The 27907-nt window shown below is 43.2% G+C and overlaps 1 long non-coding RNA gene across 1 annotated transcript; it reads right to left on the bottom strand.

Annotated features, from left to right (window-relative positions):
- Positions 1–229: 229 nt before the first annotated feature.
- Positions 230–17501, bottom strand: LOC125690161 (uncharacterized). Its single transcript, XR_007375546.1, has 3 exons — positions 17470–17501; positions 10358–10430; positions 230–288 (listed from the first exon to the last, which is right to left on the bottom strand). It is a non-coding gene; the product is annotated as an uncharacterized LOC125690161 (long non-coding RNA).
- Between the last annotated feature and the right edge of the window lie 10406 nt (positions 17502–27907).

Genomic DNA, 27907 nt, shown 5'->3' with positions numbered 1-27907 from the left:
ACGCGGCTGAGATTCAACATGCATGCAGAGGACTGCGGGTGGGGAGCAGAGAACCTGCTGTGTCACTTCCAGGGAACAAACGGTCTCAGCTTCCATGGGAACAGAGAGCGATTTCCAGGAAGCACTTCTGTCCATCTGGCAGCCTCTGGGTCAAAATGGCAACAGTCAGCTGGTGGGGCGGGACACGCCTCAGCCCACCAAAGGTTCCTGCGCTGAAGGCACTTCCGATGACAACAATGTCTTCTACTGGGTAGACACCAACCTCTCCCAGATCATCACCTCCATTTCCTAGCAGACGTGAAATGAATAAAATCATCATTGCTACAGCCTGTGTCGTTGTGGTGGCAGTGGGTCCGGGACAGCAGCAGCACTAAAGGCATTGGTGCAGGAGAGCGCTGCTGTGTGGGGTTTGGGGACACGTTCCTAGGGAGAGCAGAGGGTGCTGGGGTAGGGGAAAAGAGACATTGGTGGCTATGAGGTACCCACAGACTGCCGTGCCTCTGAGGGAGAGAGAACATTTTGAACAGGAGCCCATGTCCCAGTGTCAACGGTTTACGGGCTGGTTCGGCCCGGTTCCGTGACCAGCGAGGCAGAGGGATCCGTGGATCCGCGCCTCCAGAAAAGGGAAACAGGGGACCCCAAAATAATTGAAAAGAGCGGCAATAATCTGAGGTGGAACAAACTAATTTTACTAAATATAGTATTAGCAAAGCTGAATGAGAGAGATAGAAAGTGTGCCTGAATGGTAGATAGGCCTCACCACAATGCTGAGGTGAGAAGTGCAGTCCAGTTGAGTGAATGAAGAAAAGCAGACGGCGAAGCGCAGGCAAAGAAGAAGGAATCAGGTGACCTTGCACAGAGTTATAACTCCTAAGCCTCCCGGGGAAATGTAGTTCTTCTCCATCGGACAAACATTCGGAACTCAAGCATCAGAAGTCAAACCCCCCAGTGCATCACATGATGTTATGGTGTGGAATACTGATAACCAAAAATCATAAAACCATGACACCCATTGAGGTAATGCAGCGTCCCCCAGAGTACACAGGGAGGTCCTGGGAGACCTGCAGCAAACTGGGAAGCATCCAGGCCCCACTGGGAATTTTCAGCTGGGCCAGTTCTGCAAAGATCCCATGCACATCAGCTTCATAGAGGAGACTCACACCAAGGGAGCCTTCCAAGAAAGGGAAAACTGCTGCAAAACACTATGGAAAGATCTGTTGGGAAAGGGAGGGAGGCCCTGGGAATGCCCCATCCCCAAAGGTACTCAAGGCCAGGCTGGATGTGGCTCTGGGCAGCCTAGTCATAGCAGGGGGGTTGAAACTACATGATCACTGTGGTCCTTTTCAACCCAGGCCGTCCTATGATTCCAGGACCTCATGTGCTCATGAAAATTACAGAGTGCAGATGGATTGGAAAAAGGGGAGGTGGGATTTGGGTGTAGGGTCCACAGCCCCAAGCTGGGTGCACCAAAGGCATTGTGACATTACAGGGTGGAGCATGACATCAGTCTTTATTAAGTCATGCTGGCAGCCCCCCCAGCCCAGAGACATTGGGCAGTTGCTCAGTCCTGGTGGTCACTGCTGGAGCTCTGCTCACTGTGACAGCCATTTGTGCGTTGAGAGTGAACCATGGAAGGGAACGGGATGAAGGTCAGCCTGACTCTCTTCCTGATCTTAGTTCCTTTCATGTCTTCAATTCCGGGCCGTTCCAGCGATCTCAGCTGGGTCTGGAATTGCAGCAAAAAGCTGCTCCTTCCTGAGGAGCAGCATCCCTTAAAGACCAAGAATCAGACCTCCAGTTGGCTCTGCTGGTTTGATCTAACCACCTGCCCCACCAAGATGGAGGACGGGAACAAAAACCAGGTCCTTCACGAGGAGCAGCGTCCGGTTGAAACCAAGAGCCAGACCTCCAGCAGGCTCTGCTGGTTGGGAGTTACCACCTGCTCGACCAAGATGGAGGTCAGGAACAAAAACCAGGTCCTTCATGAGGAGAAGAGCCCATTCCAGAACAAGAGCCAGCCCTCCAGCTGGCTCTGCTGGTTTGGAGTTGCCACCTGCTCCACCAAGATGGAGGACAGGAATGAAAACCAGGTTCTTCCTGAAGAGAAGAGTCTGGTTGACACCAAGAGCCAGCCCTCCAGCTGGCTCTGCTGGTTTGGAGTAACCACCTGCTCGACCAAGATGCAGGATGGGAACAACAACCAGGTCCTTCACGAGGAGAAGAGTGCGACTGACACCAAAAGCCAGACCTGTCAGCCCTCCAGCTGGCTCTGCTGGTTTGGAGTTACCACCTGCTCCACCAAGATGGAGGATAGGAATGAAAACCAGGTCCTTCATGAGGAGAAGAGTCTGGTTGACACCAAGAGCCAGACCTCCAGCTGGCTCTGCTGGTCTGGTGTTACCACCTGCTCAACCAAAATGCAGGATGGGAACAAAAACCAGATCCTTCACGAGGAGAAGAGTCCTACTGACAGCAAGAGTCAGCCCTCCAGCTGGCTCTGCTGGTTTGGAGTAACCACCTGCTCCACCAAGATGCAGGATGGGAACAACAACCAGGTCCTTTGTGAGGAGAAGAGTCTGGTTGACACCAAGAGCCACACCTTCAGCTGGCTCTGCTGGTTTGGTGTAACCACCTGCTCCAACAAGATGCAGGACGGGAACAAAAACCAGATCCATCACGAGGAGAAGAGTGCGACTGACACCAAGAGTCAGCCCTCCAGCTGGCTCTGCTGGTTGGGAGTAACCACCTGCTCCAACAAGATGGAGGTCGGGAACAACAACCAGGTCCTTCGTGAGAAGAAGAGTCCGGTTGACATCAAGAGTCAGCCCTCCATCTGGCTCTGCTGGTTTGGACTGAACACCTGTCCCTGGAATGGAGACAAAAAACTTGTGCATCCTGAGGAGAGGCTGCCCATTCTTGCTGAGCGCCGTGCCTCCAACTGGCCCTTCTGGCTTGGCCTTTCTCCACACCCCAAATGGGTCCCATACAGGGTCAGCGAGTCTGTCCTTCCTAAGGGCCCAAAGCAACAGTCCCAGCACACTGAGCAAAAGGCCTTCAGCTTGCCGGACACCCTGCGTCTCCTCTGGGATTTCCTTAAGCAGATAATCCGTTTGCTTAGAGATCACTTAACAGACTACCATGTTCTCCGTCTGCTTTACGTTATCTTCAAAACCGTGAGAAGACGGAGGCAACGTCAGCAACTGGTACGCGGCTGAGATTCAACATGCATGCAGAGGACTGCGGGTGGGGAGCAGAGAACCTGCTGTGTCACTTCCAGGGAACAAACGGTCTCAGCTTCCATGGGAACAGAGAGCGATTTCCAGGAAGCACTTCTGTCCATCTGGCAGCCTCTGGGTCAAAATGGCAACAGTCAGCTGGTGGGGCGGGACACGCCTCAGCCCACCAAAGGTTCCTGCGCTGAAGGCACTTCTGATGACAACAATGTCTTCTACTGGGTAGACACCAACCTCTCCCAGATCATCACCTCCATTTCCTAGCAGACGTGAAATGAATAAAATCATCATTGCTACAGCCTGTGTCATTGTGGTGGCAGTGGGTCCGGGACAGCAGCAGCACTAAAGGCATTGGTGCAGGAGAGCGCTGCTGTGTGGGGTTTGGGGACACGTTCCTAGGGAGAGCAGAGGGTGCTGGGGTAGGGGAAAAGAGGCATTGGTGGCTATGAGGTACCCACAGACTGCCGTGCCTCTGAGGGAGAGAGAACATTTTGAACAGGAGCCCATGTCTAAGTGAGGTAATGCAGTGTCCCCCAGAGTACACAGGGATGTCCTGGGAGACCTGCAGCATACTAGGCCACACTAGGAACTTTCAGCTGGACTAGTTCTGCAAAGGTTCCGTGTGCATCAGCTTCATAGAGGAGATTCACGCCAAGGGAGCCTTCCCAGAAAGGGAAAACTGCTGCAAAACACTATGGAAAGATCTGGTTGGGAAAGGAAGGGAGGCCCTGAGGCATGGTAGCTCAGACTCTCTGGTCTGTTTCATCTCTCTGATTATTGTTGCTGACTGTTAGTCCTGGCCAGTAACCATGAAGTTGCTGTGAGAAGCCTGTGGGCTGTTGAATGGGACTCTGCTGCTTTTTGTCACATGGAACAAAAATATAACAGAATATTGGTGGAAGGCTCACGCTTTACTGCCATACCACCAACATCTGCCTCTGATGTCATGGCCTAATATAGTAAAATAGGAGGCATTATTTTCAGAGCAGCCTCTACAGAATTTTGCAGACCCTCATGTTCGTTGTGATGTTCATACCCAGTAATTACAGATCATAGAAATGTTTGAGTTGGAAGGGACCCTGAAAGGCCACCTAGTCCAACTTTTCTGCAGTGAACAAGGGAAATAACAGCTAGATCTAATTACTCAGAGCATTGTCCAGTATAAATCATATATCGAATGAATACGCATATTAAAAGAAATAGGAGACATTGTAGCAATAGCAAAATGAAAGAAGAACTCTAGAAATTTTATATTTCCACTGAGGGCTGCTTAACTCATATCTCCAGTTTTGCTTTTCCAATAATTAATCATATTCAGATTAGATCATTGTTCACTGTGAAAAGCCAGCCTTGGAGACCTTGGAAATACACCTTGGTTTATATGAGAACCAGTTATAATTCTTACAAAACTACAGGATATACTGTGACGCACAAGAACCACCGGGTTTTTGAGGAGAGGAGGAAGAAACCTGGTGTTGGGAACCTGCTTTGGTAGGGGGGTTGGACTCGATCTCTGGAGGTTCCTTCCAACTCCTACAATTCTAATGTGTGAAGCTGCCATAGATGTGTTTGGGCAAAGTCAATCTCCTGCTGGGTCTGCTATTTATGCTATTATTAAATTGATTATATGTAGTCTTTTAAAGAAACTGAAGATATGAATGTAACTGAACTAACTACAATTTATTGATATTGTATAGTTCAAATTTATGTTTTTGTAACCCTGAAAAAGTTTGGGGAATTTAACATTAACAGTCTGGTAAGGGGCAGTTAGTTAGTGGGCTGCCTGGGAAGCTCTGAAGTACTGAAGGCACTTGGCTCCAGCTAAAGCCATCTGGAATATTTCCATTTGTACTCCAATCTTAACAAGAAAGAAATGTCAGAGAGGGTAGGTAGAGTCATAAAATTTAGGGAGCCATCTGGAAAGCCCTAGGAAACATCTGAAGCCCCAGTTTTCTGTAGCTAGGACATACCAAAAGAACATAAGTGACAGGCATAGAAAAGAGCTAGAATCCCTCTGTTAAACACAAATACAAAAAAAGTATATTTTTAATATATATTTTATCTGTAAATTTCATCTAGAAATGTATCTAAAAGCCTGAAGTTAAGTCACACTTACTGTGTCTTAGTTTTACCACAGAGCCATTCTAGTGTGGAGGACAAGACAAATCTTCACGGAATCAGCAAGCACTGCGTACAGAAATATGCTGGAAAGGATGGGGTGTGCAGGGCAAGGATGGCCTTCACACGGTGATAGGCACCCTGCCCATCCTGGGGTTGGGAGGCCAGGCCAGAGCTCCATGAAATGCAGTGCTCTTCTTGTGAGGAAGAAAGCATGACACCCTTAATAACTTGCATAAGTTTAGGTTAGCTCTAAAGTGATCAGGCATTTGGATTTAAAGATCTTTGTAGGTCCCTTCCCACTCAAATATTCTGTCCTACAGCAGATGTACAGCCCATGGCACCCATACATTAACGTTGTGCAACCCCTTGCACATCACACTGCTGCAAAGATGTGAAGAATTGTAGTTGACAGACATAGCTGATGCTGGCAGATCTGTGCTGTACAAAACATTCCAGCTCTCCTGGACCTGCCGAGCTAAAGCTGTGGTGGAAATGTCATGAAAGATGTCCAGACTGTGGGGTTTCTGCTGTGAAGTGGCTATACAGTATCAGTTCAGGAACATCAACCTAGACTTCAGAGCAAAGGCAGAAGGTTTCTTTTGCTATCTTCTTGCACCCAATGAGGCCCCTCCTACCATATTCATATCTACAGATTTAAAGAAGTTTTAACTCCTGAAGAGCTGAAGATCAAGGTCTCTTCAGTCAGGTTGCCTTGTGAACTTACAGTCTGAAGAAAAAAAAAAAAAAAAACAACAACAAACAACAGAAAACCTAATTGCTTATCTACTGTTGGAAGCTGATACAACATTTCCCTAAATTGAGTCCAACTTCTCTGGCCGCTGGAGGGACAACATTGGAAACAATTTCCAAAGCCTTCCAGTGGAACATGGGCATTCTGCCATTTACACACAAATGAAGAAAACACACTCAAAACTCAGCAAATACAAACTCCAGGTTGACTGCCCATATTTTGTCTTTCCCAGCCACTGAAAGCAGCCAAGACCCATTTCAACCTGAGAAGTACAAAGCCCAGAAAGCAACACATGCTGCAACAGTTTGTCCATACTGAAAGATGCCAAGCACATCAATAACACACACATGTACAGTCACTATCCAACCCTCTGGGAACATGTGACCATTCTAGAACCAAGTGATATTAACTCCCTTTTGCTGAAGCAAAATTTCTTGCTTAAATTAGCACAGGCCCTGTATACCAGATGACCCAAGCCAGGAGTGGACTTCCCTCCGGACACAAAATTCTGATCTTGCTAGAGGAGGTTCCCAAAGTGACCCAGCTTCTCCTCTGCTTGGTCAGATGCCTCCCAGTCAGAGTTAGACGGGAGACTGTAACAGCAGGGAAGTGAAGTAGTGTGTGCCTCCCTTGCTCAAGCAAGTGTCAGCATCCCAATTCTTTGGGGCACAGTTTTGTTTGTTGTTAAGACAGAAAAATGCAAACAAACAAATAGCAAAAAAAAAAAAAAAAAAACCCACAACTCTTTGCAGGGTCAAAGTGACCTAGAGATATTGCCTATAACCTCAAGCCAGTGTAATCCCCAAATGAAGCTGCCTCTTGACCATAAATAACATTGCAGTAACTACTTTGGCAGAAAGGAGAGCCGATTTTGCTAAACCTGTTTATTTAATCGCACCACTGGTCAGGTTCTTGTTTCAGCTCACTGCCATATACTCTTCTTTTTGAAGGAATGTCCAAGGCTGTGAGACATTGATGCACTAGCCCGTGTTGAACTTGGGCATCATTCAGAACAGAACTGAACTTCTGTCCTGCCTCTTCAAATATATAAAGCAGGGCGAATGTGCTGCAAGACCTGGGCTGGTCTTGGATGCAATATGATACAAAGAAAAATGAAGAACAATGGCAGAAACTCCCTGTCCTCAAAATAAGACAACATGCCACACCTCAGTAAAAGAACACAGAATTCCAAAGTCTATTCCAAATATCTGTGGGAATGCAGTGAAACTGACTGCAATTGTAGTGATGCTATGAGCATGCCCAATCCAGCAAACTGCCTCTGGAACCCACTGTCATCTGCAGCTGCCAAACATTGCCAGCCACCTCATTAGCAGTGAGCTGGAGCTGCCAGCAAGAGCAGCTGCCAGGACAAGTTATAGCTGCTGAACTATGAGCTTGCTGAGGACCAGTGGGTGCTTTAGAAGGCAAGACTTGCCCAAGGCAAGGCCTTCATGCCAATGGAGCTTCTCTTCCAGTCCAGAAGCACACCACCTCTTACCAAAGAGCTGAATTCACACCCTTCATTTCATTTCCCCTTCTCACATTTGCTCTATGGATAGCTTCAGTTTGGATTCAAAACAATTTTTTTCCCCCACAAAGAGAGAGGAGAAAAAAAAAAAAAAAAAAAACAAAACAAAAAACCAGTATCTCAAAATAACCCCCCAAAGAAAACAAAATGAATGCAGTAACCAAAGCAAAGTTCTAACTCAGAGAAGGAACATTTGCTTTAGCTCCATGAAACCAACTAACAGCCACTCCAGACCACCTATCCCACTGCAATTTTACAAAGAGCTCAGACAGCACAGATAGGATAAATAAGGTAGAAAGAAAAGAGCTAAAAGTGACAGAAGAAGCAGAAGCAGCTAAATTTGTTATTGGTCACTTAAACTGTTCCTTTGAGATTAACAACAGAAAATACTTATTCAGTGGTTTCTTACTATCTTTCAAAAGTCAATGATTTTAAATTATGTGTAAAAGGCTGGCCTGAAAAATTTACAGACTTGCCCACCAGGATGTCTAAATAATAAGTATCATTTGCTCTCTGTAGTGGTGCAGCAGGTAGCCACATCTCACTCCCTCAGAGAAGAAAGGAAACCCTGTTGTGCTAAGAACTATACAAAGAGATGGAAATGTCGGGCTCTGCTCTGGGAATTAAAGGAGGCTGAAAACAGACAGATAAGAGAAAAGAAACAAATGATGAGAAAACGTTGCTGGCAGAGGTACCACAGTCAAAGCTTGCAGTTCACATGGGTTTTTATAGCCTTCAGATAAAGACAGGTTGCATCAGGAGCCCCAAAGACCCCCGAGTGTCTCATTGCAGGTGATTTTAGAGAGTTGCCCTAATGGAGGATGGAGGCCAGAATGCAGGAAGTCACACAAGCTGGTAGCTGAAATTTTTAGAAGAAACTGAAGAAGCTAATCAGTAGTAGCAATTGATTTCAGTGCTGAAAGACAAGGAAGACACGTGATGATGACAAGATATGAGGCTAATAATTCTGAGGGCAAGTGTCTCTCATCAGACAGAGCAGAGGCAGGGAGAGCCTCTGGGTGACTGTAGGTCACAGGGTGGTCTGACCCCATCAGCGACTTAGGGTCAGCAGGACAGGACTGCAATCATAAAGACGTTAAAATACTCAAGTAAGACAAAAGGCTTTGAATCAGAGAGTAAGAAAAGCTAAATTAATGTAGAGTAACACACTGTCGAAATAGCCCAAGCTTGCAAAGCATAATAGAAATGCCCCTGCTGTATACATGTAAATGGGCTTTTCACTTTTTTTTTTTTTTAACCTTAAGCGAATATCCCTTTGGAAGGAAAATTCATTGATTCACTAGCAGTTTGCTAGTAAGCAGCAGCCTGAGGTCCCTCCAACACCCTGCTTTCAATTTGGAAGGAGAGAAATGGCTTTAGGGTGCCTTTGGAGTACAAATACTTATTTCCCTGGAGTAGCTTCCAGGTAGCAAAGAAAACTTAATTCCCTATAAAATCCAACTTTAAGTGTCCAGCTTTAAATTAAAGGGCTGGCATTCAGTTCTGTTGACCAGACACAAGTTGAAGAAAGGCATAAAGTGTGCCTTTAGGCAACAAATTATGTTTACTAAAACCCCCCAGTGGAATCCACTACTGTGCAGAGTGGTCATGAAGTGGTGATACAATCACTGCTCAGCACACATCTGATTGTGAGGGAAGAACAGTACTACAGCACTGATGATGAGCCCAAGGTGGTAATTCCTTTTCCAACTGCTAAACAATCTTTCAAAGGAAGCTACAGTGTTAAAAAAAAAAAAAAGAAAAAAAGCACATCTCACTCTCTTTTCATCCCCTATTAGAGGAGATGAATCATAAAATCATCATAGAATCTTTTGAATTGGAAGAGACCCTACAAGGTCATATCATCCAACATCCTGCAATGTACAGGGACATCTACCTCTCTCACTGAGCAACTGTTCCAATGCCTCACTACCTTAATTATAGGAAGAGGTTTTTTTAATGTTCAATCTAAATCTCTTTGAGCTTGAAACCACTTCCCCTTTCGCTATCACGACAGACCCTACTAAAGAATCTGCCCCCTCCTTTCTTAGAGTGCCCCCTTTAGTTACCAGAGGCCACTCTCAGGTCTCCTGGAGCCTTCTCCAGGCTGAACAGCCCCTGCATTCAGTCTGTCCTCAGAGAGGTGTTCCACCCCGTGGTTCAGTTTTGTGGCCCTCCTCAAGACACACTCCAGCAGGTTCATGCCTCTCTGACACTGAGGACTCCAGACCTAGACTAAATGAGTGTTGTGGGCTGTGAAAATGGACATGAAGACAACACTGAGATTTTCAGTTACAAGTCTGTAATGGTTTGAAGTGTCCTGAGAGCAGGAACAAGCAGCAGGTGCTGAGCTGGCATATTTCTCCTGCTACCCACAGAGAAGCTGTGAAACTTCTGAACTGCTGAAAGCAGCCTTTAAGTGGCCTCGCCTATGAAGCGGGAGATGCCAAAAGATATATATTTTGGAACTTAGGTAGTGACTCTTTCACAATGTGCCATTTGTGGATGATATACAGAGCAGCACACAGTTCAACTTGGTGAAAATATTAACTGGAGGTCTTAGTGCTTTGATTCAGTGCTCTGGTGAGGTGTGAGGCTGAGCTGTGCAAGGCTGACAGGCAGCCTGCTGCCACCTGGCTGTCTGAGCAGGGCTGCGGAGTGAGGCGGATCTTTCACTATCTCACAGCACATGTTCAGTCAGTGGCACCTTGGCTTGCTACTGACCTGAACACGTGCTGTCCCCATCCTGCAGAAGAGGCTGATTGCTGATAGAATGATGGTAGATCTCCAAGATCATCTGCAAAATGGGAACAATTAGTAGCAAAGAGGGAGACATGTCAGCCTCAGCCATTGCTACAGCCCCTCTTGTGACAAAGGCTTAAAAGTTTAATCTGACTACAAAATAAGGATGACACAGGAATAGAAAACAAAAACTAAGTACTGTATCAATGACAATTAAGCCTGATGCTAACCCTGCTTAAATTTGTACACCAGCATAACTTCCAATTGGAACTTTCATGGCTTCCTGGGTTTTTTCATTTCTAAGAGAAATGACTTTTGCTAGCCCTTCATTACATTTCTTTGTCCATTTATTCAGCAAAATCTTTATTGATTACAATGGCGTACTGTGAGAAGAAAAATCATCAGGGTCTGCTGCAGATCTTCAACCACTGGTTGAATCTGAAGTTATATGACAAGTTTAAGTGGACTCAGTTTCATATCTGAAGCTGAGTCAGAAACAGGATTAGACCTTGACATCAAACTTCCCATGAAAAGAGAAATCTTTGTAAGGGAAAGAGCTTTCCCTTCAAGCTCGATAGCACTGCATTGTTTAACAGGAATGACACAACTGAATATTATTTGAATTGTTTGCATTGCATGAATGCAGGGGAATAATAAATGTTGAAGTATTGTTTTCCTTCCTGCCTCATTTGGCAAGGCCCTTTTCAATATGGAGCTGCTTCTTCCCTTGTGATTACAAAGATACCTTCATCATAGATTAGTCATAAGGGGAGAAGAAAATTCAGTGTAGAATATGCCAGAACACCTGAAATAGCAAAGCAACATGGGGCAAAAACAAACAATAAATATAAACTGAATATTATGATCTAGGGATACTTTCAGGATTGCTGGGTAAAATACTGAGTTAAATTTCTTCAAATATAACAAGTGCAGCATGCAATTCATCATTATTTTTGACAGTATATTCTGCAATGTGTGGGCATTTTCAGATGACCTGTGCTAAAAGCTGTGTGGGAATTGAGTTATGCTCCTTTCTAAGGAGGGGAAACAACCTGGGCCCAAAGGGTGTCTCTGCTCTGAGCTCTCAGAAGGCTCCCAGCTCCCCTGCAGAGATCAGAGTGGGTGCTTCAAAGCCTCCTCTCTGCTCCTTTGCAAGGGCATTAGCTGTGAAACTCTGCTGCTGGCAGTAGAAACAAAAAAGAGAAGACTGCCTGCACCACCATCCAGATCCCAACTACTTCAGAGTCTTTCATGCACCAATCAATCAGTCTCCAATCCAATAATTAGTCATGTTCTCTGATACAGCCATGAGGTTTTACCATGTGAGGCAATACTCTTGGAGATAAAAGGAGTCTTTCCCATACACGTGAGTCAACAGAAGTATCACAAAGGCCAAAAGCTTTCCAACAGACTGACTGTACTGACCCCCCTGTGCAGAACCTTTCAGCCCCATGCATGATCTGTAGGCAACATGTTAACATACAAGACCCTCAGAGGTGACTTATAGCTCCTTAAAATTGAAGGCAGGACTCCTGTGCTGCAGGATGTGAAGTATTGCAGACTGCCACCTGCTTGCCAACTCCCTTGAGGATCTGGGCTTCTCATGGGGTGAGGAGCATCCTGTGAGCACCCTGTCTGCATTGCTCTCATCTCTGCATCGATGAGGGACAGCCTCAGCTCACAGCACTCAGCTCTTCCAGGAACTCAGCAGAAAAAAAAATGGAAATGCAATAGAACTTCCCAACAAGAAAAGGGAAGACATGTTACCACCAGAGAAAGCCTGTCTTCCAGTAGATCAAGAATTTGTGATTATTTCTCATCTTTCCAGGAGGAAGGAGATGAAATCATAACGTGTAGATCAGGCTATTCAATTTTGTCCATAATACCATCTGCATTTGTGATCCACATATGTGCAGAATGTGAAATTTAAAAGTACTTTAATTTGGATGAACTTCATTTGGAACAAGGCAATGAACCTTATCAGAGATTTTCTTGTATGAGGCAACGTGAGGATTTGTATGGCTGAGCCCTGGAACACAGGCAATTTCAATATCTGCCCTCTTTTTTTTTTTTTCCTCCCTCAACATAATGGTTTCCTAGATTCAGCAGAAAGTAAGAGAGTTTCTATCCATCAGCTTGGACATATGCTTCAGTTGCTGGGGATTTGTATAACTGATGATTAACCCTTGAACTACCCTAGCAGTGCATCTGGACTTTTAAGTGAACAGGGTCCATTTCTATCTGATAGCAATCAGCCAAGCTACTCATATTACTGTTTTTCCAAAGGTGACGCCTAAATTGAAAATCCAAACCTGTGATTCAGCAGGAGGGCAGGTCAGAAATGTACGCAAAGAATTTACCCTGAGCATCCTCTGCTTGCCCTGCTCCATGCCGTGCCTTCCCTCCCTTCTCTCCTCCACCCATCACCAGTTTTCTTTCACAGTTTGCTTCCCCTTCTGCTTACTCCTCCTTCTGTCCTCACTCACTGTATCTTGCAGATTTATATAAGGAAAATTTATTTTGCACATAAAAAGTTGCGGGCTTTCCAAGATGAGACCTGAAGTAATGAAAATCCAATATATTTGTCTGAGATGTTAATGGTGAAAGACCAGCTATCATTGGCAAAACCCCAAACCAATCCAGCTGCCCACCAAAGCATGAACAAATGCAGTCCAAATGTCTCCAAAACCACTAAGAACTGTTGACTTACCATAACACAAGCTCCAGTGAGTTTTTTCTGAGTGGGGTAAAGGAGGTGGACCAGCCTCTCCCCCGCTTACTGCATCCTAACCAAGAGCCAGATCTTTGTGCTGCCACAGCCAGCAGGAACCCTGCCATTCATTTCCCCAGCAAAGCCCTGGATGTGAGCCCATTTTCTTGGCAGCTGATTTTTGAAAGAAATATTCAAACCCAAATCTCTTCTATCCTGAGCTTCAGGATGGCGAAAAAAAAAAATAATTAGAGTTTCAGGTCTTTGATTAATGTCTTCAAAACAATTTCTCTCATCTTTTGTGGCTTCTTGAAGCACATGTGCCGTTCTGCACTAGATCCCAAAAAATGAATGTTTTGGCATTAGACTACCATAGCCATCACTTTGCCTGCTTTTTGCATAGCACAGCGTGACACAAACCACAGACATGATGACTGGCAGCAGCGAGGAGAGCTGTGTGTTGCATAAGTGAGCGCCTCATCATGAGGAGAGTAAAGGCAGCCCTGTCCAGTCCTACCTTTTCTCAATCATTTTACATAGGTTTTAATCTTTAACATTTCTCCCACCCCCCTTTCCCCCCCTCCCCACACACTTCTCTCATCCTCATGGTTTCCAGCAGCAGTTAGCTCTGTAAGACAGCATCTGATTGCTCAATTACTCTTCAGATAGCAGAGGCACCTTTCCAAATAATGTAAGAGCCCTATAGGATAATCCAGAGAAAAGGATGAAAGGTGGGAAACAGATAGAAGGACCTGAATGATGGTGAAGGAGAGGAATCCCTCCAGGACCACTGCGACTTTTGAACAGTTGACTTGTCCTTCACGGGACATTTTGGTGTCTAGAAAGCAGGGCGTGGAATGGATTCTTGAAGCTTTGCTTTTGCTGCAACTTCAGCAGAAAAGCAATCAGGGTTGGAAATGCTTCCCTCCCCCCCCCCCCCCCTCAAAGATACAGCTGGTAGATTCATTGAGAAATAACTTCAGAACCAGATCCTCCCTGCTGGAGAATGCATTTGTTGTCCACAGAACCTGAGGCATGACACAGCCTCAAAATATGTTCCTCTCACATCATACGAGGGGGAGCTGAAATGGAGACAGCAGCATTGAGCCCAGCACTGTGGGCAGGGTTGACAGCAGCATGTGCTGCCCAAGTACAGGAACCATCCCAGCCTTGGTTGATGCAGGTATTTCTCAATCTAAACACATCTCCAAACAAAGTAGTAATGATGATCCATTGAAACATATTCTCCTTCCCCATCCATATGAATGAAAGTAGGCATATGTTGTATAATTAACATGTTCTTTGCCCTTCTCTCCCACACAGTTAATTCTTTATCTCAGATGCTAGTTGCGCTGTCATTTTTTTTATGACCTAAGGTCTTTCCTTAAAATCTTGGCAATGAAACTGTTAGAGCAACTGTCCCACTATAAATAGTTCAGTTTCATTAAGACTTACCAACAGAAATGCAACTGCTGTCTCTCTCACTAAATTACAGCCCCAGCAGCTTGCCTCCAATGCAGCACAGCCTTCATTACCCCACTTTGGGGACTTCTTTTTCCCTTTAATTGCTCACACACTATTTCCCTCATATCATTACAACTCCTTACCACAAAATCCTTCACAGCTAGATTTAAACAAGCTCCTCAGTCTGGGAATATCAGCTATACTTTATTCACTGCTTCTGCATCACCAACGGGATTCATGGGATTTCTATTCTCTAAATCTTGACCTCTTTCAGAAAACTTAACCATTTGCTTGGCTTTATCACAAAATTCTTGCTTTCTTCTTTCGAGAAGATATTGCTAGGTTCTCTTCTCATCCTGCTGCTTCCCTGAAATGATTTAGAACAGTACTGCACTAGCCCAAATCCAGAACAAATAGATCTCAATGCACTCTGCTTCAGGAGAGCGAGTAAGCGAGCAGAGAGCACAGCATGATCAGAAAATAAGAAAATGTGATCTGTGAGAGAAAGGGTGAACAATGAGATGTTCATTACTGAGAGAAAGAGGCTGAGGGAACAAGACAGTACTCAGGTAGAATTTATAGTAGAGAAGAGCCGATTGAATGACTTGTAGAAAAGAAAATCAGATGAAAATAAGAAAACCATATTGACAAATCCTAAAAATGTAGTGAAGCATTGGAATTATTACCAAACTCCTCTAGTTGATACCTTTAAAAACAGAAACTCTGAAACATCTGTAAGGCACAACAGAACCACAGCTGATCCCACTCAGAAGAGAGGAGTATTATCTTTGGAAGTTCTTCTGAGTCCCTTTGCTATGATTCAGTCTATCTCCACCTCACCAAAAACACTGAAACACTGTTTTAGTGAAAAAGCAGAAGTTGAGTGCTGGTTACAGAGAGACAGGAAAGCAAGTAAACAGCAGTATCAACAGACATACTACCTCTATGAATCTTAATGGTTAGAACTGCATGATTTTGAAAGAATAAATAAAAATAAGTAGTGCTACCTGTTTTCAATTGTTAAAAGGATCTCAAAACTAAAAAAAAAAAAAAAAAAAAAAACCCAAAAAACCACTACAAACATGGTTAAAGCACATTTTACATTAAGTTTAACAAATCACAATGAAAAAAATGCTCACTGCAAGATAGTGTGACACATGCATCTTGTGAAATGGGGGTCATTCCAGAAAAATGAATCATGTTACCAGGATAAGGGAAACCTAGAAAATGTACTTACAATGACAGTTCTCTGAAGTGCCCAGTTTTACCCCTCTGCATCTTCCTTTCAAGAAGGGCAGTCAGTTACGCACCTTGCGCTGAAGCTGATGAAGGGGCCTCCTTTCCAGAGGCCAGGAAAGGCAGTAGGGACAGATATGGGATGCACAGCACTCACAGCAGCCCAGGGAGATTTAGGGCTCCCTATCTGCATCCCAATGGAAAACCAATGGCATGGACCCAGTTGTTAAAAACCTCTGGAATTTAACTACTAAGATTTTCAGGAACACTGATATTTTAGGGGAAAACTGTTACTAAAATGGCACTGAAGATTTCAACATTGAGCCTGTGCAGCATACAAATAAGCAAATTTCTCTTTCTCACCTCCAGGCACTAAACTGACTGCACATTCAGCCTCTGATCTGAAAACTAGTTTTCTTCTGCAACTTCACAGGCACCAATAAGACAAGCTTTGTCCACCCAGGTCTGTAGACAGCTTTCAGAATGGCAGACAACTGGAAACTGGGCCCTGAGTCTTTTCTTAGCTACACAAGCAGGCTCTGGGATGGCATGAGCAAATAGTTCTAACATAAATAGGTTTCCTTTCAACACACAAACAAAGAAATAGATTCACTTTGTTTTATCCTACCAATGTTAATTTGGCAGCTCTAGCAGGAAAAGCTTATTTTTGTCACTAAAATAAGATCCCACCAAGTTCTTACAGAGAGAACATCAAAGATTAAAGCAATTTCAGAGTCACTTTTCAGACTGAGACAGGTGGAAGTGAAAAGACACACATTATGTTAATAGTAAAAGAGAGCTGAAAGATGAGAGGCTTCAACAGAATGTTAGTTAAGAAAGGAGAGAGGAATTTATAGATTTCATTAATGGAAAGTGGGAAAGCAACCATCACTGTAAAAGTGGCTTAAAATAAAGGAGCAGTAAGAATGAAAGATGGCCGAGCACTATTTCTCAGGTACAACGAGAGGTGAAAGGCAGAGCACTGGGCAGTGCAGGGCAGCAGCTGGCTCACAGGCACATGGTTTAGTCAAGCAGAAACAGGACAGGGCCAGAGCAGATCTATGGCTACCAGGCTACAGCCTAAATCCCTCACAGCAACCAGAGAGCAGGTGCATAACAGGAACCACCAGAGCTCTTTAAACAGCCATAGAAATTCTCAACATAACAGGCACTTACATAAAGAAGTTATTGCGGCCAATTTCCCAGGCTTCATTTCAAACCTCGTCTGGGTTGCAGGTTTGTGGGAAGTTTGAGTACAATTCAGTGACTACTGAACTCCTCTTCCATCTCCTCTACCTTTCTCTTTCAGCAGGATGGCAGGTACCTTTCAACCTTGCTGCTACAGGTGTCTATACCCCACCCCAAACCATCCTCCCACAAGACAGCCAGGCAGACACTGGTTCTCTCACATATGCAAAACTGCGAAAGAACTTCGGCAGAAATAAGCACAGATCCCCAGACATCTAATCCTACTGTAGATTATCATTTCTTTCTCTTACATTCAGGCCTTAAAATATCAACAAAAGATAACCACGTCATAAGCTACAAAACCCCAAGAATAAACATATTATGGAACCTCATTTCTCCTTACACCCAAAGTCTGTGAAAAATCAGTCACAAAAAGTCTTTCTATAACATCCCTTTTATCAAGGCATACTAGAAACGCAAAGCAATTGTACAATACCTTCAATAGGCAAAGAGATCCCACTGTGTTTCTCCACAGGCCATCACTAGGAATGCTTGCAGTGGCCAGCAGCAGATAAATAGCACAAACAAGACCTTCAGGTGATGCTCATTAATCAAGACCTTGAAAAACATCAGAAGCTGAGGATCTGAGGGGTAGAAAGTTCCCAGTGCTTACCTTTTTAGTTAATTTGGTAATTAGCTTCTACTGCTTGTGCTTTGTGCTCAACTTAAAAAAAAAAAAAAAAAAAACCAACCAAAAAAAGCTGCAAAAAAACACACTTTAATCAATGAGGTTGAAGATAATGAAGCTACTATGTATCTCATTTCCCTACATGTGTCTGTATGTTAGAATTGCAGTAGAATTTCTCCAATGCATGCATTGCCTAGGGAGCCTTGCTCAGTTCTTTTTTATTATTGTTTTTGGAAATGCGTAGTAGAGAAATGCTCTATAAATAATACACCATTTAATTTACATCTGCAATAATAATTCCATCTCTGCCTGGACTGGGCATCAGCTGTATAGGTTCCTTTAAACTGTGACCAGAGAGCACCCTTTCCTGGGATTACCCTAAGGTTTTACTAGCACAACACCACCTCAGTCACCAACATCGCTTCTTAAATATATTTACAATTTCATTTCCTTGCTGCTCCATCTTCCCAGTGTAACATGGCAAAAGAAGGCCAATGTCCTGCTAAAACCTTGATGGTTTACGTATCTCTTTTTTTCCTAATCCAGTTCTTCTCTAAACCATAGGGATGATCCTACTATTTTGACACACCTATTGTGTGATAATGATCTTACCCTCACATGCCTGCAAATCAGATATTGTTTCATTAGTACAATTCCTAGCACTGTAATAAGATGTTGTTCATACAGCTTATTGTTTTTGCAGACTGTGATTTGTGATTTCTGTTCCCACAAAGGGGTACAGTGCTTAATGGATAAAGAAACATGACATCTGGGTCTGTGGTATATTCAGACGACACCTTGAGACAGCCAGGCAATGCTCCACCTGCAATTGCTCTATATCCTCTAACTAAAATTCAAGTTATCTAGCTGCGATTAATACCAAAGATATTACATTAATTAATAAAATAAGTATAGAATACACATATATGCACGATTATAGACTATATAGAGGTAAATACTACAAGCATATGTATGTGTATGTATCTGTATACATATATAAATAACTGTCTGCATATACTGGTGGCAACCTACTGCAAATGTGCAGGCTTCATCAGTCTGGATGAAGACCCTAAACACATTCCCATCAAGGCAAAAGGAATTTGTTTAGGAGACTCTTGATCTGAGTCTCAGTCACAACAACAACAAAAAAAAGAATGACTTCATTAGCTAATTCAAGTTTGAAGATAAATTGCTGAAAACGTCCAAGCTGTAAGAGGAGGAACTCTATCCATTGTCAATACGAAAAGGCAAGTCATCTGCATGCTACCTGCACAGGATTCTTTTGAAAAACTACACTTTACTGCAGGTTACCATGGCTCCTGATCTAGCATCACACATGGTAAATATGTCTGTGGTGTTTTTCCAAAACAGCTGGAAGATGCTGATGAAAGTGCTATTACAGCCAGGGGGTCATCTCACCTAGCTCCATGAGGAAGGAGAGGGAAGGGGACAGGGACAAGGGCAAGAAGTGAGAGTGGAAGCAGTGCTGGGTGAGTCAGCTCTACAGAAGGAAGCTCCATACCCCTGCCTGGCTGCCCCAACCCTGATCCACACAGCCTTGGTTAGAGGAATGCCAAAGAAAGGAGTCTTACAAGGCATACTGCCACTCATAAAATGTTTGTTTGCTATCTGAAAAGGAATCCTACCATTCCTAAATAGATCTGATTTTTCTCCAAAGCTGTAAATTCAATTATCTGGTATTCTCATCCAGCTGACAAGCATTAGAAGGGAAACATGGAGTATATCTTCTGAATAAGAAGAAATAGCTTCATCTGTTCATGTTGCACTGCACTTCCTCATATATTTGCTGTAGCACGGGAGTAATTCAGCTGACCATTACCCAGCCTGGGCTTACTACCTCCATGTTGCTGATTTGTAACTTCGTCTTGCTCTAACAAACATCTTAGTGGAATTAAAATGCTTTTCTATAGAGGTTTTTTTTCATACTAATTTTCCAGACCAGATTTGGTCAGTTTCTGGATAGACAGTTGGAATAAAAATACTGACAAACACCGAAGACTATTACTGAGCTAAGAGTAGAAAGAGGCTATGTATTTTTGATCAGTATCTGTGAGATATGCTCATTTCAGTTCAGTAATCTGGAAGAAATAATTCTTAATAATTCTATATTTGCTATGAAAGACAGAATTAGGAGTAAGAGAGAAACAGATGATTTATAAAATAATGTAAGAGCAATCACAAAACATTTTTATTTGGTTTATTAAATTAGCATTTCTTTACACTTTTCTCTGTGCATTTCAAAACATCTAGTCAAAATGCTGTTGAAGAAAAAGCTAAAGCTGATGGAAAGCAGATCAGTGAAGGAGATGAAACTGCTGTAAACACAACAGATTAATAATTGCAAATCACTGTCTAGCAGACTATGCAAAATCTGCATTTTTTATGATTTCTCTTAGAAGGTATTAATAAAATTTCTCACCTACTTCTCATGTTGGTCTCATGTTTCTTTGTGCCCTGTGTTTTTGCAGGGCTGACAGACTTGCTCAGATACAGATATCAGTGACTTCCAACTCAACAATGAGTAATCCTCAATAAATATTTCAAGCATTGCAAGATTCACTGATGGTTGTGGGAGACTGGGCTGTCAGTGAGACCCTAGCACCTGTGTTCCTTCTCAAAATGGCTGTCTAAATGATTAAGACCTTTCAGACTTCAGTTGGACCATTCGGACTCCCATTCTCATGTTATGAAAACGGCCTACACTGACTCTTCTGCTTTTAGGGATTTTTTAAAACTAAAAATCAAATTAGAGAAAGAAAAAAAAAAAAAAAGTGCCTTCATTTAGGGATGGAAAACCAGAATTCATGTTTTCTGTAATTGCCTTTCTGTGTCCCTTTTCAACACAGATTTCTCGGAACATATCTTCTTATGGAGAAATTTAAAACAAAAACAAGTCATCACTCATCTGTTTTTGCAGCCAGTCCAACTTACATCATTTATTATTCAGATCCTCACAACGTTTCCCTCTAGTCCAGACTAGATCCTGATTAATTTTTTCGACAAAAACAAATCAACAAATAATACCCCTTCACTCTTGTGGTCAAGCCAGCTGTCAAAGTGATTGTTTTCTCTTCTGTAGATAAGCTGAGTAATTTGCAGACTTCATGTGGTGGCCTCTGAGCAGTGATAGGTTGGTGAGAGGAAAAGGAATCATCTCAGAGAGATTTAGGAGACTGGAGACTCTTGCAGTGGCGCACTGATGGTGCTCCTGCACCAGCAAGCGTGGTCAAGGGTTGAACTGGGCAAGAAGAGAAGTAAATGTAGAAAGCAGGAATGTGCACACAGTTGAGTTAACTCTTAGCAAATCAAAATCAGTTGGGATCTGTGGTTTTTGCATTGCTAAAGTATCTTTGCTTGTTTAATTTTCAATAAAGCTGTGGGAAAATGCAATGTGGAGAAGCCAGAACTGAGAAAAATGGTGAGCGCTGCTGGGAAAACATGACTGGATTCAGTACTTGAGCATTCTGATTGCATGCATGTCAAGGAAAGCAAACCATGATCTCCATTTGAATCTAACACCCCTTTTGCTCTTGTTATACCACTTAGGTAGAAAAACTATTAACAGTATCTGTTTGCTTGTAGCTCTTTTTCCCAGCTTTACAGCTTGTCAGGTAGTTGTTTATATAAGCAGTTGCTAGGGAATGGAAAATGAATTGTCTTCATCTCAGCATGTGAAAAATCAAAAGTTTGCTTCCTCGATGCTGCTCTTCAAAGTCCATAGCAAAGGCAAGTGAAGGAGATAGGAGAGAATGAGCTCTAGGTCATCCAAACAAGAGCACTAGTAGGAGATGATGGAGAAGGTTCTTTCACTGTCCTCCTCCTCTCAGCAAAGGAAAAAAAAAAATGCTTTAGCCAGAGCTTCTTGGAAAGGGGCTTTGTTCCTCCTAACTATGCTTATTATCTTTTTGAAGAAAAATCTGAACTTGAAACTTTGCTGTTCGCGAGTAGCAAAGGTGCCCAAATGCCTCAAAATGCTGTGAAGGGGCTTTGAGGCCTTTCCCAGGAGACAAGCTCTTTCCCTCCCACACACTGGCATTCTTACCACACCGTGTTTTGGGAGATACCGTCATCCCGGGGCTTGGTGAGGAAAGCAGATGCGTAAGACATCCAAACAGTGACTCCCACAAGTCACTGCCCACATGCCAAAGAATTTTTTCCGCATATCTGTCCAAACTCTCTTGGCTTTTACTGCTCATTCTTCAGTTGAAAAAAATATATAAATTTTCCATCAAAAAGCAAATGCTGTTTTATGAAAAGAAAACTCAAAATTTATTAAAGAGTCTTGACAGAGATTTTTCTAGGAAGCTGCTAGGTAGAATGAAGGGCACAGCGAAGGTGTTCTTCACCTTCATGAGCAGCATCCTCACCCTCCTGGCAGCTGGGGAGAACATGTGGGTCCTTCCCACACCACAGATGGGCTGCACCCAAGAGAGCCCCTGGATATCAGCTCACACTCTCAGCTCCATGGCAGTTCTACCACCCAGCGACTTGGGAGGCTGCTCCAGAACCTCCAAGTGAAGATTTGGGCAGAGCTTGCCCTGTCTTCCAAGCCCCTTCCAACCGGTAAGAGCCATAGCACAACGAAATGATACTGCCCAGCCCCCTTTGTCTGGAAGATTATGCAGCTCTCACACAGCCATGCTCAGTGAAGGACTTCTGCAAAACACGGAAAAGAAAAAGGTGTTCAAGTCATTTATACCCGCCTTTCCTGGACATTTTCTGTCTTTATGAAGTTCCCATTCAGCAGCAATGTTCTGCTCACTGCAATTTATGGATAAACTTGCCCTCTCTAAGAAAGAAACCTCAACAGCAGTGATATATGCCCATGCTGAACATTTTATTGCTTTTATACTGTGCAGCACTTGCAAAAAAAAACCCCAAAAAACAAAAAACAACATGGGTGCTCAGCAGTTTTTTTCTTCCCACTTTAATGTCTACAAGGCCTTGGACTTGTTTTCTTTTCTTCCAAGTGTATCAACTTGAGAAATAAGCAGGCACTGTTTCATAAATCCACATTAAAAGGTTACATGATGATTATCAGCTGTGCAGCTTCTCGGGGAGGTTCCCCACCTTACACCCCCAATCTAATAAAACTAACCAAGAGCAAAACCTAATATGACTAACAGCTGGCCACCATATTTATTCATAAGGATCATTCAAACATCAACCAAAAAAGTTATAAATTATGATTTTTATTTTTTTAGTACTCAAAAGTGATTCACAAGATCCATGTGTATATAAGGACTCCCAGTTCCTGCCTGTGTAACTGCCCAGGTGGCTATTGCACATACATGCTTCAATACCTCAGCACTGATTCTCCTTCACAAACCATACCACCCCTTCCTCACCACCCTTTACCAGGCAGATATTGAGTGGTCCCTCTCAAGGCCATAAATCAAGTCTCCCATTCCTTTCTTATATGTTTCTTTTAAAAGAAATTTGAGCTCCTGCTGGTTGTCTACAAGCTCTCATGTGAAAAACAATTTCCTAAATTTTCTTCTGAATTCTGAACCAAACAGCAAAAAAAGACAAAGAAAAACCAACATCAAATATACTGCATTCAGGCTGATCAGGGAAAAAAAAAAATTTATCACAAAGAAATCCTACAAAGGAAAGTACTGCTAAAAAAGCATTCTTTTGCTAGAGGAATATTAAATGTCTAAAAGATTAAAAACAACATGTGCTATTTTTTCCTTCTGCTCCCCCAATACTAGGAAAACCAGACAAGTAATCCAGCTTTTTATGATCTGGCACCCGTAGGTGCCAGTTATTGTAATTCAGTTGCCATCATGCTGCTCCTCACCAGATTGCAGCACAGCTACAATTAATTAGGAAGAGGGTTTGTTGCTGGCATGGCCATCCCAGGTTTCTGGGTCTCATGGGAACACATGGTCATTCCTCCATTGGAATGAAGACAGCAGGCTCTCTAGGACCCTCAACACAAGTTTTCTACAAATCTATTGCCTTCAGCACCATGTTATGACCAAGCCCAAGAGAAAGGTTTGGGACATACTGTTGGGTAGAAGTGGCAGTGAAGAGTTTAACAAAATATCAGAGCTCACAGAGTGTGTTAGGTGTTGAAGCTAAATGCAGAACAACATTACTCTCTCCTTTGCTTGGACCAGAGAGGGAGGTCTGTACCGGGGAATGGGAGAAGTAGCCCTGCATCCCTGTTTGCCAAGCAATGTGGTACATCCCTCAGGACGGCTTTTCATTAAGCATTTTTCAGTGGGAAAGCTGGTGAAATCTAATCATAGAAAAGCTATGATTCTGCTGACTCTTTACATACTACTAATCATATAGGCATACATATGCAGTAAAGCTAAAGAATTAAAGTCGATTGAGTATGCAGATATCTTGCATTACAGTGCTGATCTTAAAACGAAGAAGCTTTGTGCAGTTACACTGACATTTTATTTAATAAATTGCTGTTTATGTAATTACAAACCAGGAAATGCTGAACACATGGAACATTTCAATTTAAAAAAAGAGGCTTCACTTCACTGTTAGTTCTTCTATTACACTTTTTTCCTCATTCATACTGAATGAAGAGTTAAGACCTTGATGTTTAGTGCCCTGTTTCTGTGCCTTCCTCTGCCATTTGCAGTGATAGATTTCAAAGGAAAAATACCTAGAATACAGCTGAAGTCCAAATGATAGGCACTGAAACAGTTTCACCTCCTAGTAGAACACCAACAGTTGCATATTACACTAATTTGGCTTGGTACTTCTGTGCTCTTCTATTAGTGCATTGCTTTCAGAAGCCTTGCAAAGTAGGAAAAGAGATTATCCTTGCAGATCCCGAATCAGTGAGTGAAAGAGGATTATTTAACTTGACCAAAGCCAGACAGTGAGTCAGAACAGAATTAAGAAGCAAGAAGCAAGCCCAAGAGCCGACACCTGCAAACCACTCTTCATCTTGCCTTTTTCCCCTCAGTTCAGGGGATCTTTTAGTTCTTGTATTTTCCATCAAGGACCTTTTTTTTTTTTTTTTTCATTGTGCCTTCATTGCTCTTCAAGAAACCTGAACCAAATTGCAACCAAATTCAAGAAAAGAGATAGTATGTATAAGAGTCAAACCAGAAATCAAGAAAGTGGCTCTCTTTATCCAACATGGATAAATCCACATGGAGCTTCTCAGCCTGACAACGCCATCTTCTACTGGCAAGTGTTTAAAGGAGGAAAAAAAGCACTATAAATCACAGAAGAATATAACAGGATTATTCACTCTAATATTGGAGATGTTCTGGCAAACATACTTTAAAATGTACTTTATAATGGATGTTGTATTCTTAACATTAAATAGAATAGCATAACTCAAATTGCATTCATTTTGCAATGAGAAAAATGGTAGCTGAAATAAAAACTAACATCTCAGTTGTGAGGCGATTACTTAGAGATCTCCTTTTTCTCATTGTTTCTGAAAGGCTTATGACTTTCAGATCTGGTGACAGCGTTTCAATGGTTTACAACAAACATTGGTGCCTCCCCTGATGCTTTCCAGAGTGATTCAGCCCAGGCTGTCACACTGTAGGGCAGATGAAAGGGTGGGGGAGAGCTGGACAAGATCAGCTGGCCAAGGAGGCAGAAGAGAATTGAGGCAAATGCAGGGCCAAGCTGGGCAGGGCCAAGCTCCATGTCACACTGCCCCAGTGGCACTGAATGTCAGCTCCTGCTGCCGTGCCCCTGCACTGACCAAAGCAGCTTCACTCAGGGCACACCAGCCAGGAACATTTGTGCCTCCAGAGGTTTTTATGGTTTCCGTAAGCACGACTGGCTGCTTAGTACTGAGGCAAATGCAGTGATTAATTACTCACATTTGCTGCTATGCAGAGTCTCTTTACCATATTTTTTATTTTTTTAAACCCTAAGTTTATCTTTTGAATACCAAACTCTATGTCCTTTCAATTGAAGCAGTAATAAGCTTCCTGGAGCGTCCTGCTGGTTTGCAAAGCCTCAGCCTTTGTTTCTGATTCTTCAGAAAAGGATGGGAGCAGAAGGCAAATGCAGAGAGCTCAACTACCACAGCCTTCTTAATGTGGCTGTTAGCAGAGTGCTTTGGTTTCTAAATAAGTATCTGACTCAGGATGGAAGTACTTTGTCCTCCTGGAGAGGTTGAGTTCAGGCTGGGGTGCACATCTGGGTAGACATCAAGAGAACTTAGGATTGTGCAGATAGGGCATTGTGTGTGTGAAAAGACATGCCCAATCCTCACCCACAGGGCTAGCAACTCACTGCCCTCCCAGCTTACCTTTCTAGGCTCAGGGTGCTGTGGGGTGGGGATGGCAGCACATGGAGGATGGCCAAGCATCAGTGATGTGTTGGGTCTGGCAGTTGCTGCCATGCTGGATGGCTTGGGGGCAGTGCAGGCAGTCATGGCTGCAAAACCAAGAGCTACGATATCATCTAATTATTTTTTCACAGAATCTGGAGGAGATTTAGTCCTTTCGTCCTTTCGGCAGGTTATTATAAACACCTCCTTTTAAAGTCTGGTATGAAAGCACTCGGCACCTCTCAGCAACACCTGAAAACTCCTCATCACAGCCCATGTAGTGGGGGATGAAAGCAGAGCTGGCTTTTGCTGCATTTTTAAATAGGTGGTTAAGAAAACGCATTGTGCAAATTCTTTGCCAAGTGATTAATATCAAAGAGAAGAAATCCCAATTACTAGTCAAAAGGAAAGCGTGCTCTTAATAAGAGAACATTTGGGCCAAAACAAAATGTCAAACATTTTTCCGATCAGCTGCATCCTCAGCTTGATATGCCTCCTACTCTCTCACAAGATCAGTGTCACCTACTGAGCTTGAGCACATACCCAGGCCTGCTGCTTGATGATGCTTCCACACACTGCTGTTGTGTGCCTATGGGGACAGCCAGCCCACAGCAGGGCAGTGGGAAGCCAGACTCCTGGTGGACCTGAGTAGTGATGAGTGTGATTTGGGGAGCATGATAAAAGCATCAGGTTTGGAAGGAAATAGAAGTTGGTGACCACAATGAACACTCATAGGCAATGTGTATGACTATTTTTAAAGGCTTTGTTCCACCCAAGAAAACCTGGTGTTCAAGGCCAGGTTGGATGGGGCCCTGGGCAGCCTGGTCTAGTATTAAATGCGGTGGCCCTGCCTGTCGTGGTGTTGTTGGAGATTCATGATCCTTGAGGTCTCTTCCAACCCAGGCCATTCTGTGATTCTGTGATTCTGTGAAACCATCAGGATTCAAACCAATGACAACTCTTAGTGTCACTAGCATCCCATCCTAGAGCTATTTTACTCCCTTGAAGCTGTACCATCAGACTTTATCACCCCTAGGGAAAGATATCTTGAATAACAAACGTTAGACCAAAGGAGGAATCTGCACTGACCTTCTTGTTTATGAAATACGTGCCTGACCTCTGCAGCTAACAGCGTATACAGATTTTTAAGCATATTTTCCTAGAATATCTTTCTCCAGAGTTCTTGGGTTTTCAGAGGGAAACAGAAGGGAGGCTACAGTTGAGATCTTGCTCCCTCATTCAACCCCATTACCTCAGCTCGCCTGGCTTTTCTGCCTTCATCTCTTTGCATAAGCAGACACAGCTGTTTTGGCAATAGGAAAGTCAGTTAGAGCCACTGTGTGGAGACATATCTTATTTAACCATGAAAGACTGCAGCATGATACTAAATGTGTTCAGTTATGAATAAGTGTATTTTACAGATTTTTTTGTTGGGCACAACATATTTGTTACTGATTCTTAATTTTGATAATACCTGACAATTATTTTAAAATGCATCATGACAGACCTTTCAAAGCACTTCTTGCAAGTCACATTCTAAGGATACCCACATTGTTTGTCAATAATAAGGGAAAGAGAATATGACAAGGATTTGAAAAACAATCATTAGAACATGATCAAAGAGGTTTTCTGTAAGACATAACCTTCACCTGCAGTGTTATTGGTGAAGGAGCAGAAGCATGAGGAAGTAGCAGCCTGAAAAAAAAGAAAAAGGAGGAGATTTCTGCTGGCTCCAAGCAACAGAGAAGTGAGGCTCATGAAAACAACTGTTTCATAATCAGAATTATAGTAAGTGATAAGGCAGTGTATTCTCTAGCGTGAAAAGTAAGAAGCTGTTTTCATAAAAAGATACTTGGCTTATTAAGTCAGCTGTGAAGGTCGCAGTGAAGCAGGATGTTGTTCCTAAGAAACAAAAACCCAACAGTTTTTCTCATTGTTATACCTATGTTCCAC

The sequence above is a fragment of the Lagopus muta genome, chromosome 2 (genome assembly GCF_023343835.1).
Source record: "Lagopus muta isolate bLagMut1 chromosome 2, bLagMut1 primary, whole genome shotgun sequence".
In the NCBI taxonomy this organism is placed as follows: Eukaryota; Metazoa; Chordata; class Aves; order Galliformes; family Phasianidae; genus Lagopus; species Lagopus muta.
The sequence above is the reverse complement of the archived record's forward strand: the minus strand, read 5'-3'. Positions and strand labels throughout refer to the sequence as shown.